Genomic DNA, 14,780 nt, shown 5'->3' with positions numbered 1-14,780 from the left:
TTTCTCAATTACTAATGGATTTTGATTTTTACCTTATTGACTACCTACTTTCAAACTATGAATACTCTAGTCTTTCATTAGCAACACACGAACACTTTTGGTTCAAAACTATCTCTCACACTTAAAACTTTATGCTCTCTCTTGTGCTACTTGCTACTGCTCTAAGTTAGCCGACTACAAGCCAAGTCTAACCATTATGTTCTCTTGCTTTTTCACTTTGCTTACTGTCCCCCTTATTGGTATGTCTAAATTTCAATTCAAAGTTTGAACAACAATATGATTTTCTTATTGCTTCAATTCATCCTGTTTCTAGTTTACTTCTATTTGTGGTTTTGTTGTGGAACTTGCAATTGATGTTTACCTTATTATATACTCCCCTTCCTTTAGATCAGCATGTTACCCCTCTGTGTTATTTCTGAACATGTCTATACCAATTATCACTTACTTGTTATGTGCTTACCATCATATGTCCCATGAATCCCCAAATCCCTATCTCCTCTGTATATGAGTTTGTTCCTTTGTCTGGTTTTGTGACTATGTCTGGTCAGCTGCTTCTGAGCATGTCTATACTAATTCTTGGATCTTTGCTTAATTATGTGTCCTATGTATTCCCCAGACCCCTTGACCGTTGTTTGTGGCACTGAACCTTCTTTGGGTGCTGTGACCCCTGGCCGTGTATGAACATGTCCTAAGGTGTTGTGTTTGGACTTCTGTTAATTTATTTTCAAATAGTCTCTATGTTTTGCTAAATTACTTTCAAACAGACTTCTTTTTTAATACAGTTTTTTACTAAAATTTTCAACTTGTGTCAATCACTTTCACTCTACTCCTAGTCAATAAGTTCTGCCCCCTCCAGTATGTGTACTACCTTGGTATCCTCTTGAGAACCCTCTGAACTCTGGCATACTGAGGCTGGCCCTTCCATACTGCACTTGTTCAATTTTTGGTTACCAAGTCTAGGTGTAAGTACTGCCCGGGATCCCTGAGATCCTTAGGGAACTTTGATGCACCTAGACTATGTCATTGTGTATGGAATTGAGGCATTTGAGGCCATTTGAGGCTTTGGGAAATCTGGGCCTAATCGAAGGCTCCCTATATAATAGCTTCTTGTTTTCTTATTTACTTATGTAATTCATTCATTGGTCTGTAATAACTTATAAACAAATATTGGGGTATTTAGTGAAAAGGGTGGGTAGATACATGTTTTATGGGGTAATACGGGTAGAAACCATGTTCATAGGACTTTACATTTAATCTGGTTGCTTTATCAAGTAGAAATCATGCTTATATGGCTTTACATTTTTAGAAACCATGCCTATAGGTTCCAAATAATCATGCCTTCAATGTCTTAAAATCAGATTAACTAATAGATGTCATGCCTATAGGACTTAATCCAAAATCTGTTATGATGAGTGTTCATATATGCCTTCAATGTCTTAAAATCGGCTTAACTAATAGATGTCATGCCTATAGGAACTAATCCAGATTCTGTTATGGCAAGTATTTATGTATGTTTTCATGTCTGCATGTCTTAAAATCAGATTAACGAAGTTAAATATCATGCCTATAGGGAACCATATTTGAAATTCTGCCTGTCAGTCTAAACTAGTCTAAATGATTCAACCTAATCCACGCCTAGTTCACTTCTGAATTGGTTCAATTAGGTAGTTTACATTTCTGACACAAGTCTTTTAAAACCACCTTAATATGTTATTAGACATCATGTCCATAGGATTTTCAAAAGTCTGTTTTAAAATTTGCCCTGTCTTACTATACAATGAAGTCATCAGTACTCCACGTATAGGCAAGCCTTTAGGGCGTTTTCAAAACTGCATCTCTAAAACTGTTTCTATTGCTTAATGTTTTCTAATCCTAACAGGCTTTTAAAATCGATAGGAAACTGCTAGGGTTATCACTTCTGAGTCTAAAAGGATTGATTGTCTTCTGCATATTCACCTAGACATCCTGCCTTAAGATACTGTCTAATAAAAGCCCTTAATTGTGCTTGAGTCGTGCTGTTTGTATGCTTGTTTGAGGAGGAAACCTTGAGCCTCTGTTTTCTCCCTTTTATATGCTGAAAGTCCTAAGTGTTTTGCTTGTCGCCTTAGAATTTTCACCTTTAAAACCTTAGGATTCCTTCTAGAACCACCTATAGGTAGAGGTCCTAACTCCCTCCAGGACAATTAAGAGTGCACGGGTAGCAGCATGTAATAGAAACCATTGATCAAACACTCACTTTGCATGACCACCAAGGGTATGGGAAGGGTAGATATGGGATATGATGACTACGCACTAATATCACGTGTAGCCCCTCATTGAGGAGTGTTTACCGGACATTGTGTGGGGTGATCCTATAGGATAACCAACCTAGGACCCCTCATTTACCAAAACTCCCTTTAAACCGTTGTTTTACAACTTGTCCAAATCTTTATCTTATTACTTGAGTTATTCAACGTGCTTTACTTGCAACCTATTTGATTCAATTGTTTACTTTATATGGACTAATTTGTGAATATAAGTTCGGTAGGGACCTACAGTTGTGGACCAAGAGGGGTGCCTAGCACCTTCCCCTCGAGGTTACTTCGAGCCCTTACCCTAATCTCTGGTAATGCAAACCAACCCAAGAGTTAATCAGTCTAGGTGCCCTAACGCACCGTAATCTGTGGCGACTCTTCAAATACCTAATTCCCAAAAGGAAATGAGTCATTACACCCCATGAATATCGAAACCCGGACTTTCCCATCAGTGGAGGGTAAAAAGGGGGCACGAGACATACCTCATATCCAGGATGGACCCTCTAAAGTACATATTCCAGAAATGCATGCCGACTAGAAAATTGGCCAAATGGTAGATACTGCTAAGTGAGTTCGATATCGTCTAGGTAACTTAGAAGGCGGTCAAGGGACAAGCATTGGCAGATCACCTTGCTGAAAATCCGGTGGGAGGAGAATACGAACCCTTGAGAATGTATTTTCCTGATGAAGAAGTATCATTTGTTGGATAAGACATTACCGAAGTATATGATGGTTGGAGGATGTTCTTTGATGGAGCCGAAAATTTCAAAGGAGTGGGAATTGGAGCAGTTTTGGTATTAGAAATGGGCCAACACTATTCGGTATCTGCTAAACTCAGATTTCCTTGCACCAACAACATGGCGGAATATGAAGCCTGCATACTACGGCTCAACATGGCAGTTGACATGAACGTTTAGGAGTTGCTAGTCATCGGTGATTCAGATTTGCTTGTACACCAGGTACAAGGAGAGTGGGCCACCAAGAATTCCAAGATATTGCCATATCTGTACCATGTACATGAATTGAGAAAGAGGTTCACGAAGATAGAATTCCGACATGTGCCTATAATTCAGAATGAGTTTGCCGATGCATTGGCTACTTTGTCATCTATGATACAACATCCAGATAAGAATTACATTGATCCCATTCTGGTGAGGATCCATAATCAGCCGACGTATTGTGCTCATGTCGAGGAAGAAGAAAATGGAAAGCCTTGGTTCCATGACATCAAAGAATACTTATCAAAAGGAGAATATCCGGAGCATGCAAATCACACTCAGAAACGCATGCCCCGGAGATTGTCAAATCTCTTCTTCCACAATGGAGGGAACTTGTACAGAAGAACTCCTGATTTGGGTCTACTAAGATGTGTTGACGCAAGGGAAGCTTCTAAGCTACTTGAGGATGTGCATGCTGGGACCTGTGGTCCACACATGAATGGTTTTGTCTTGGCCAAGAAGATACCTAGAGCAGGTTATTTCTAGATGACCATGGAGACGGATTGCATTCAGTACATCCACAAATGCTTTCAATGTCAAGTGCATGCCGACATGATAAAGGTGCCGCCAAATGAGCTCAATACAACAAGCTCACCTTGGCCATTCGGTGCCTAGGGAATGGATGTTGTTGGTTCGATTGAGCCCGCTGCTTCAAATGGACACAGGTTTATTCTGGTAGTCATTGATTACTTCACAAAATGGGTAGAAGCTGCATCGTACAAAGCTGTAACCAAGAAAGTTATTGCAGATTTTGTCAAGGATCGTATTGTCTGCCGATTCGGACTTCCCAAGTCCATTATTACCGACAATGCCGCCAATCTCAATAGTGATCTGATGAAAGCTATGTGTGACACTTTCAAAATCAAGCACAAGAATTCCACAGCCCACATACTTCAAATGAATGGAGCCGTAGAAACTGCTAAGAAAAAAATTAAGAAAATACTAAGAAAGATGGTAGAGAATCACAAACAATGGCACGAAAAGCTACCCTTTGCTCTATTGAGATACCGTAACACAGTTCACACATCAACCGGGGTAACTCCCTACATGTTGGTTTATGGCACCGAGGCTGTAATCCCAGCCGAGGTGGAGATTCCTTCTTTAAGAGTCATACAGGAAGCTGAACTCAGCGACACAGAGTGGATAAGGAGTCGCTATGAACAATTGGCCCTTATCGGTGGAAAGAGGATGAACGCAGTGTGTCACGACCAACTTTATCAGAATAAAATGTCTAGAGCTTTCAATAAAAGGGTCAAACCAAGATAGTTCGCACTAGGGTAGCTGGTATGGAAGAAGATATTCCCACATCAAGATGAAGCCAAAGGGAAATTCTCTCCCAATTGGCAAGGCCCATACATGGTTCGCAGAGTACTAACAGGAGGAGCACTCATACTTACAAAATAGATGGAGAAGTCTGGCCAAAACCGATCAATTCAGACGCAGTCAAGATATATTATGCTTAGATACTTTACATTTCCTCATTTGATGTAATTGAACTACGCTTGACCTGATTCCCGTTTAAGAGGGGATACGTTGGCATCCTTATGGGTTCGGTCATATTATAATAAAATTTTCATTTCCCCCAAGAGCAAAAACTGGGGCAGAATTTTTGAGGAGGACCCTCAAAATTCTGGAGCAAGTCTAGCTAACTCCATCGCATGCCAGAAAGTCAGTAATCAATTAAGAACTGGGGCAAAATTTTGAGAAGGATTCTCAAAATTCCAGAGAAGGTTGAGTAGGGTCCGTCATCCGCAAACAGTCAAAGATCATCTACCAAACTGGGGTAGAATTTTGAGGAGGACCCTCAAAATTCCATAAGGAAGCTGCAATGTCTATGAAATGGGTCACAGTCACTAGTCCATCAAAATTACTTGATATATCAATACGTTTCTAAAACAACTCTTTTTTTTTAAAATATTGCATATTTTCGAACACTCTACTTCCATAACAGTCAGGTGTCACCCAGGGGAACTCGAAAGGCTTTCAGAACAAAGCGAAGCAAGGCCAACGAATAGAGGCATGAACCAACCTCCCCCCCACAAAACTTACAATTTTTCTTTGAACACAAGCACATTTGACGTAACGATAGCATTCGCAAAACATGTATACACAAATATAATTCACTATCAATTAAGTTATCAAACATCAAATACATCTCCAGCTAAGACATTTGCTACTTTTACTTACTACTTGCTCTCTACATGAGGCTAATCCTTGACTCTCCATTTGTATTAGTCTAATCCTTGAATCCATGAGGCTAATCATTTCCTCCCTATTTGCATGAGTCTAATCCTTGACTCTACGAGGCTAATCCCTACCTCCCCGTTCGCATAAGTCTAATCCTTGACTCCATTCTGCATGAGACTAATCCTTGCCTCCCTATTTGCATGAGGCTAATCCTTGACTTCCCATTCGCATGAGGCTAATCCTTGCCTCTCCATTCGCATGAGGCTAATCCTTGCCTCCATACTTGTATGAGGCTAATCCCTACCTCTCTATTTGCATGAGGCTAATCCTTGCCTCCCTAATTGCATGAGACTAATCTTTGCCTCTCTAATTGCATGAGACTAATCCTTGCCTCCCTATATGCATGAGTCTAATCCTTGGCTCCCTATTTGCATGAGGCTAATACTTGCCTCCATACTCGTATGAGGCTAATCCCTGCCTCCTCCATCTCCATAAGGCTAATCCCTGCCTCCCTATCTGCATGAGTCTAATTCTTGACTCCCTATTTGCATGAGTATAACCCTTGACTCCATGAGGCTAATCCTTGCCTCTACATTTGCATGAGGCTAATACTTGCATCCATACTTGTATGAGGATAATCCTTGCCTCCCCACTTACATGGGACTAATCACTGTCCCACTTTGCATAAATATTGCAATATTTCTAACACTATCCGTTTGTTTTTCAATCGGGCTAAGCTCTGCCTTCCATGTCACAAGACTAATCATTGTCTTGATAACATCATGATTATTGCATATCATGGGCTGAAATATCACCAACCTATCTAAAAGCATCATAGTCTAAAGGCGTCATCCTCATAGCCAAAAGACACCATGCCATGGCCTGAGGATCTCTCAAACTTGCATATCATTATTCAAAAGCGTCATAGTTCGGAGGCACCATTTTCATGGCCCGAGAACATCATTTCATGGCCTGAATCCCTCACCGAAAAATTCATGGCCTAGGATGTCAAGGTCCAATGACGTCATCTTTAACCGTCCAAAGACAACATTCATGGTCCAAAGAGAATCTACATCATGTTTAAATTTTTGCAAATACATGTTTGTAGAATCTTTCATCTGCAGGTAACCAGTAAGCAATCGCCCTCCTAGCAGGAGCGATCTCGCTCCAGTTCTTTCAAACTGTCCCGAGCTTTAACCGCTCCCCATAACCGCTTTGCATCTCATATCAGTTTTTGCAATGACTTCATCGGTATATTCTTCCAATGAATCCAGAACTACACATGGCCTGATTCATGTAAGACCAGAGATATGTAGGCAACTCGAAGACTGGAGTCCGGCCTCTGACTTTCAAAACATCCCATCCGGTCAAAATTGTCCATCATTTATTTACCCGAAAACTCTTTCATCCTTCCCGGGTAAAGAGGGGCAGCTGTTGATACCTAATTTTTTTCTATATTTTTTATATGCATAAATACCTTTAAAATAGCATATATATGCATATATAAGCATGCATAAGGTTTTTATAATTTTTCTATAATTTTAAAGATTTTTAATTGATTTATTTCTTCCCCTTTACTCATAAAATCCCCAATAATTATCCCTCAAATTGTTGGGTGATTTAGTCATTTAAATTCTATATTTATGCCAAAATATTGTTAAAATAATTTTAGTGCATTTTTATAATTGCATTTTTGTATTTTAAAAGGTAAATTGCATATAATTACAATATTAGCCTTATTAATGTATAATTACCTTTATATGCATAAAATTGATCTTCTATATTTTTAAAATGTTAAATATCTATTTTAAATCATTTTAGTATACAAAATTATTTTTCACACATTATCTATTATTTATTATAAATTATATAGGGGAAAATTGGCTATTTAAAATATAGTCAGATTTGCATTTAAATTGTAGCCCAATTTAAACTCAACCCTAGCCCAATTTCATATTAAAACTACCCGACCCAAACCCTAAACCCACCTACCTGACCCAGAATCCATTGAATCACTCAGATCAACGGCCCGTATTAACCCCTTCCTTTTTATCCCAAACGACCCCCTAACCCTAAGTCATTTTCCAAATACGCCGCCTCAGTATTCTCTCATCTCCTCTCATCTCTCAACAACCCAACCAAACCCTAGCCCTTTAGCCACCGAGCTCCCTTCTCCGATCTTCTTCGGTGATTTCCTATCAACTCCTTAGCCTCCAATGGCTCCTCTAATGCTATGCTTGCCTTCTCTAAGGTCTTCAAGGGCGCAGGGCCACGCTGACTTGCAACTAAGGTTTGTCACTTGTCTATTCTTGGCTACTCTGGTGTGATTTCAAGCAAAATCGCGCTGTATTTGTTACGATCTTTTGGATTCTAGACAGGTTCTTTCATCTCCATTTGGGTTTCTTTTGAAACCCTAATTTCTGCCTACATCTCTTAGATCTGTACAATTTTAAAACGATTTGAGTTTGTTTCTTTAGTGTTTTACACTATTCTTGGAACTCTTTTACAAGAATCATCGATTTCAAGTGTTTTCGTCTTCTTCTAAAAATTAGGGTTTTCGGAACTTCTTCTAAAACTTTGTTTAAACTGATTCTTTATGTTTAAACTTCTATCTCTTGCATATTTTGACTGATTCTATGATTTTACTACCTTTTCAACTGGCCTATGTTGAAAGCCCTAATTTTCTAGAGTTCTTCGTTTGGTTTTGTGTATTAGCATCACTGCTCATTTCTTGTTTGAGTTTCTGTGACTATCTTGCTTCGAATATGTTCTTGCTGAGTTGTTATCCTAACTTATATCACCTCTATGTGCTTATGTTCATCTTGACTGTTCAAACTTGCCTCTTTCTATCGATACTATTTAACCCGCATGTTTGCTATGTCTGGTTATTCTTATCTTACTCTATTTATATGTTGAATACTGAATCGTGACTTCCTCTTTGGTTGATTCTGGATTCCCTATTTTATGGTTTGATTAAAAGACCTTCCTTTAAACCCTCAATTTCTACCTCTTCTATTCAAATTAACTGATTTGCCTACCTTGTCTGCTGTGGTACTTTATTCTTACTGACTATTTACTTAATTACAGTTTTCTGAACTTAGCCCTAATTGTTTACCCTATACTTATTGAATTTGATTCTTTCCTTATTAGTCATACACTGATTTCTTTCCTTATCTGTTACTTGTTCTTACCGTTTGAATTGATTCCCTTAACTTAAGGGAGTACTTGTCCTGATTTTGCTCTAATTGGTTCTGAGTTCCATAATTACTATGCTACTATGATTCTTGCCTATTTTTACCTAATTTTTGATCTACTATATATATACATACTCTCTCATTAATACAAACACACGAACACTTTGGTTCAAAAGCTCTCTCTCTCACACTTAAATTTTCTGCTCTCTCTTTTGTGCTACTTGCTATTATTCTGAGTTAGCCGGCTACAAGCCAAGACTAACTATTGTGCTCTCCTTCTACTTCACTTTTGTTTATTGTCTTCTTTACTGGTATGTTCTAATTTCAATTCAAGTTCCAAAAATAATGTGGTTCTTTTATTGCTTCAGTTCATCCTATTTCTAGTTTGTTGTTACTTATGGTTTTGCTGTGAAACTTGTAGTTAATATGATTGCATGATTAGCATGTTATGTACTCCCCTACCTTAGGATCAGTATGAACATGTTACCCCCCCCCCCTCTATGTAGTCTGCCTCTATGTGATTTTGCTCTATCTAGTTTCTGGTATGAGTCTCTTTATGAAATAGTTTGCACTCCTAAACTTGTATGGTTCTGGGATTGACCTGAAATCATGTGGATCCTATTCTAAACCCCCTTAAGCCTTGTTGGTTCTTTGACTATGTCTGATCAGTTGTGTCTGAGCATGTTTGTACCAATTCCTAAGACTTTTGCTTGTTGTATGTTTACAATCATGTGTTCTATGTATCCCCAATCCCCATCACCCCTGTGTGTTGGTTTGTTCCTTCTATTTTGGTCCTGTGAGTATTGCTGATGTGGTTTTGGACTCCATGTTTGATTTACTGTTGTCTAATCATGTAATTCTCTCTTTTCAAAATTGTTTTACTGCGTGACTCCCTCTTTTACTCCACAAAGCTATTTTAAGCAGACATCTTTTTTTATACTATTTTCCCACTAAAACTTTTCAAACTGTGTTAAGCACCCTCACTCTACTCCTAAGTCACTAGGTTCTGCCCCCTCCATTATGTGTACTGCCTTGGAATCCTCTTGAGAACCCTCTGAACTCTGGCATACTGAGGCTGGCCCTTCCACAGTCACTTATTTAATTTTTTTACCAAGTCTAGGTGTAAGCACTTTCCGGGATCCTTGAGATCCCTAGGGAACTTTGATGCACCTAGACTATGACAATGTCTATGGAATTTGGTATTTGAGGCTATTGGAGGCTTTGGAAATCTGGGCCTATCTGTAGGCTCCCTATAGAATAACTTCTTATTTTCTTATCTACTTTTGTAATTCATTCATATGGTCTGTAATAACTTGTAAACGAATATTGGTGTAACTAGTGAAAAAGGGCAGGTAGTTACATGTTTGTGGGGTAATACGGGTAGAAACCATGCCTATAGGACTTTATGTTTTGCTATGTTTGCCTCACTATGGTAGAAATCCTGCCTATAGGTCTCAAGTAGTTCCAATAATAGAAATCATGTTTATAGGTCTTAAAATCAATTTCACAAGTAGATGCCGTGCCTATAAGATATAATTCAATCCAGCTTCTGCTATAACAAGTGTTTACATGTTTTTTTCATTTGTCATCATGCCTGCAAAATTTCTGAAATCAGTATTAAACAACTAGATATCATGCCTCTAGGAAACAACACCAGAAATTCTGCCTATCGATATAAACTGGTCAATGATTAGTTCACTTCTAAACCAGTTTAATTAGTGGTTTATATTTCCTTGAAATGAGTTCTTTCAAAAACTGCCTTAATCTATCATTAGACAGCATGCCTATAGGGATTCAAGAGTCTGTTTTAAAATCTGCCTTGTTTTACTATAAAATGTAGTTATCAGTATTCCGTGTAGGCAAGCCTAAGGGCGTTTTCAAATCTTGCAATTCTGAAACTGTTTTTGTTACTTAATTCTGATCTTCTAACAGGATTAATAAATTAGTATGCAAACTGATAGGGCCATTACTTCTGAGTTTATGAAATAAACTACATGTCTTCTGTGTCTTGATATTCACTTAGATATCATGCCTTAGGATACTATTTAAAAAGACCCTTATTTGTGCTTGAGTCGTGCTGCTTATGTGTATTGTTTGAGGAGGTAAATTTGAGCCTCTAATTGCTCTCTTTTATCTTATGTGCTAAAGTCCTAATTGTTCTTTCTTGTCGCCTTAGTATTTTCACCTTTAAAACCTTAGGGGTTTGTCTAGAACCACCTATAGGTAGAGGGCCTAAATCCCTCCAGGACCATTAAGAAGGGACGGGTAACAACACGCAATAGAGATCACTGACCAACATTCGCTTTAAATGACCACTAAGGGGATGGGAAGGGTAGATATGGGATATGATGACTACGCGCTAATGTCACGTGTAGCCCCTCATTGAGGAGTGTTTACCGGACATTTTGTGGGGTGATCCTATAGGCTAACCAACCTAGGACTCCCCCTTTCCCAAAATTCCTTTTTGTTTAAGACTTTGTTTTATACAACTTGCTGTCACGACCCTAAACCTGAACCCGGCCGTGATGGCGCCTCTCGTGAAGACAAGGCCAGCCGACACTTGCCATTTCAATTTTTAAGCAGTTAAATAATAAGATTCAAGTCTAAAGCATGATAAAATAACCCAAGGTTTAAGCAGTCAACAGTACAATTATGCGGAAGAACAACCCAACACAGCCCGATATCGGGGTGTCACTAGTCATGAGCATATATCAATGTACTACAAGTCTGAAGTGTCTACTAAACTATTACAGAATCACTGATAGAGAAGGAAATGAGATAAAGGGGGAGAAACATGGGACTACGGACGCCAAGCAGCTACCTTGTGAACTCCGAAATCTGCTGGGAGCTCTCAACCCTCGCAAGAAGGATCAGCAGTGCCTGAATCTGCACACGGCGTGCAGAGAGTAAAGTGAGTACTCCAACTCAGTGAGTAATAATCATAAATAAAGACTGAGAGCAAGAAAACACGTAAGGCACATAACAGGCTATAAGGAAGTAGTAAAAATTCGGTAAAAACAGTGAAACAGTAAAGATGTGTAAAATCATTGAGTTTAGTTTAAACTTCATGAAATGCCTTTTTAACAATTAAGTAAGCAAATGACAGGAAAATAGGAAAGATAAACACATAAAGTATTTTCCATCGGGCAATATCATAGAACAACACCAGCCCCTCGGGATATATCGCACGTCACAATGGGTACCCGTGCTCACTGGGGGTGTGCAGACTCCTGGAGGGGCCCCTTACGGCCCAAGAGTAATATCAAGCCATCTCGTGGCATCATCACTAGGCTCTCGGCCTCATATCAATAAGCCACCTCGTGGCGTACATATCTCAGGCCCTCGGCCTCATAATCAATATCAAATGTTTCCTCACAACATAGGCCCTCGGCCTTACTCATCAAAATCCTTAAAAGCCACTCGGGCAATAGTAAAACACGATTCTCAGCCTAAAATATCATTTAAAAGATCATTTAAGTGTTAAAACAGAGTAAACATGGCTGAGTACAAAAACAGTAAAATATAACATGACTGAGTTCAAGTATAAAGTCAAAACAGTGAGGAAATATCAATAAAAGTCCCCGGAGGGTTCAAATAGTTGGCACGAATCCCAAATATGGCATTCAACCCAGATAATGATGATAGCAAATAGATTTCAGTCAAACACGCGGTAAGATAGTCATTCGGGATGGACTAAGTCAAAATCCCCAACAATGCACGACCCCACGCTCGTCATCAAGCATGTGCATCACCTCAATATAGCACAACGATGTGCAATCTAGGGTTTCATACCCTTAGAACATCATTTACAATCATTACTCACCTCAATCCGGTCCAAACTCTAGCCCGCGACGCCTTTGCCCCTCGAATCGGCCTCCACTCGCGTCGAATCTATCCAAAATCAGAATCACAGCATCAAAATATGCTAAAGGAACGAAGCCCAAGCAAAAATAATCAATTTACAACTTAAATCTCGAAATTACCAAAACCCGACCCCAGGGTCCACGTCTCGGAATTCAATAAAATTCACATCAATAGATTCCTTATCTCTACACGAGTTCATACATGTCAAAAGTACCAAAAACCAACCGCAAATGGTCCCTCAAATCCTCAAGTCTAGGTCTCCAATACCAAGTCCTAATTTTCCCCAATCTTAACCCTTAAATTCCATTAACTATAGCTCTAATCTGTGAAATAATACCATATGAATGAGTTTTAGGTCCAAAATCCTTACCTCAATGAAGTACCCTTGAAATCCTTCTTCAAAATCGTTCAAAAGGCTCCAAAGCCGACTTAAAAATGGTGGAATAGCTGAAAAATCGCGAAGGAAACAATTTATACTTTCTGGCCCAGGGATTTTGCATCTGCGGCCATATTCCCGCTTCTATGGTACCGCTTCTGCGGTCAAGACCAGTGCATCTACGGTCCTCACTTAAGTCACCAAAACCGTATCTGCGATCCATTGCCCGCACCTGCGGATCGCAGGTGCCGCTCCAGCCTTTCCAGCATAATTTCGTTTCTGTGACCAATCTTCTGCATTTGCGGCATCGCACCTGCGGTCCCCAATACTCAGGTGCAGAAACAACAGAAACAACAAATCTGTAGCTTCACCAAAATTCCAAACTTCTCCGTCAACCATCCGAAATCGCCCCGAGGCCCCCGGGACCTCACCCAAAAACACAAACATACCCCATAACCTTATTCAAACTTATACCAATCTTCAAAACACCTTAAACAATATCAAATCAACCAAAACACATCGAATTCAAGCCTAAGTTTCCAAAGTCTTCCGAATTACATTTTTGATCAAAAACCCAATCAAATCACGTTCGAGTGAACTGAAATTTTGCTCACACATCCCAAATGATACAACGAAAACTCGTCCCAATCAGAAATCGCCAAAATAACAACTTCGCCAATTAAAGCCTAAATCTACTCCGAACCTCCAAAACTCATTCCGATCACGCTCTTAAGTCCCAAATCACCTCCCGAAGCTATCCGAACCATCAGAACTCACATCCGATCCCTTTAACACACGAGTCAACTTCCGGTTGAATTTTCCAACTTAAGCTTCCTCAAAAGAGACTAAGTGTCTCAAACCTTACCAAATCCTTTCCGAACCCGAGCCAACCAACCCGATCACATATAGAACCGATAGACAATGCAAAAGAAGCAAAAAAAGGGGAAACAAAGCGGTAACTCATGAGACGACTGGTCGGGTCGTTAGATCCTCCCCAACTTAAACAAACGTTCATCCTCGAACGAGTCAAGAAACATACGTGAAGACTCAAATAGGTGAGGATATCTGCTCCGCATCTTTCGCTCGGTCTCCCAGGTAGCCTCCTCCATGGGCCGACCTCTCCACTGCACTTTCATTGAAGCTATATACTTTGACCTCAACTTTCAAACTTGACAACCCAAAATAGCTACTGGCTCCATATCATAAGTCAAATTATCATCTAACTGAACTGTGCTAAAATCCAGAACATGAGACGGATCCCCAATATATTTCCGGAGCATAGAAACATGAAATATCGGATGCACACTCGACAAACTGGGTGGCAAAGCAAGCTATAAACCACCTCCCCAATCATCTGAAGTACCTCAAAAGGCCCAATGAACCGAGGACTCAATTTACCTTTCTTCCCAAATCTCATAACACCCTTCATGGGTGAAACCTTCAATAGAACCTTTTCGCCAACCATGTAGGACGCATCCCGAACCTTCCTATCAGCATAACTCTTTTGCCTCGACTGCGCTGTACGAAGCCTCTCATGAATTACCTTCACCTTTTCTAAAGCATCCTACACCAAGTCTGTTCCCAATAGCCTAGCCTTACCTGGCTCAAACAGACCAACTGGATATCTACACCGCCTCCCAAACAAAGCCTCATATGGAGCCATCTGAATACTCGACCGGTAGCTATTGTTATAAGAAAACTCTGCAATCGGTATAAACTGATCCCATGTCCCTCCGAAATCAATGACACAAGCACGCAACATGTCCTCCAATATCTGAATAGTGCACTCGGACTGCCCATCCGTCCGAGGGTGAAAAGTTGTGCTCAACTCAAACTGAGTACCCAACTCTCGCTGCACAGACCTCCA

The sequence above is a fragment of the Nicotiana sylvestris genome, chromosome 8, assembly GCF_000393655.2.
Source record: "Nicotiana sylvestris chromosome 8, ASM39365v2, whole genome shotgun sequence".
In the NCBI taxonomy this organism is placed as follows: domain Eukaryota; kingdom Viridiplantae; phylum Streptophyta; class Magnoliopsida; order Solanales; family Solanaceae; genus Nicotiana; species Nicotiana sylvestris.
The sequence above is the reverse complement of the archived record's forward strand: the minus strand, read 5'-3'. Positions refer to the sequence as shown.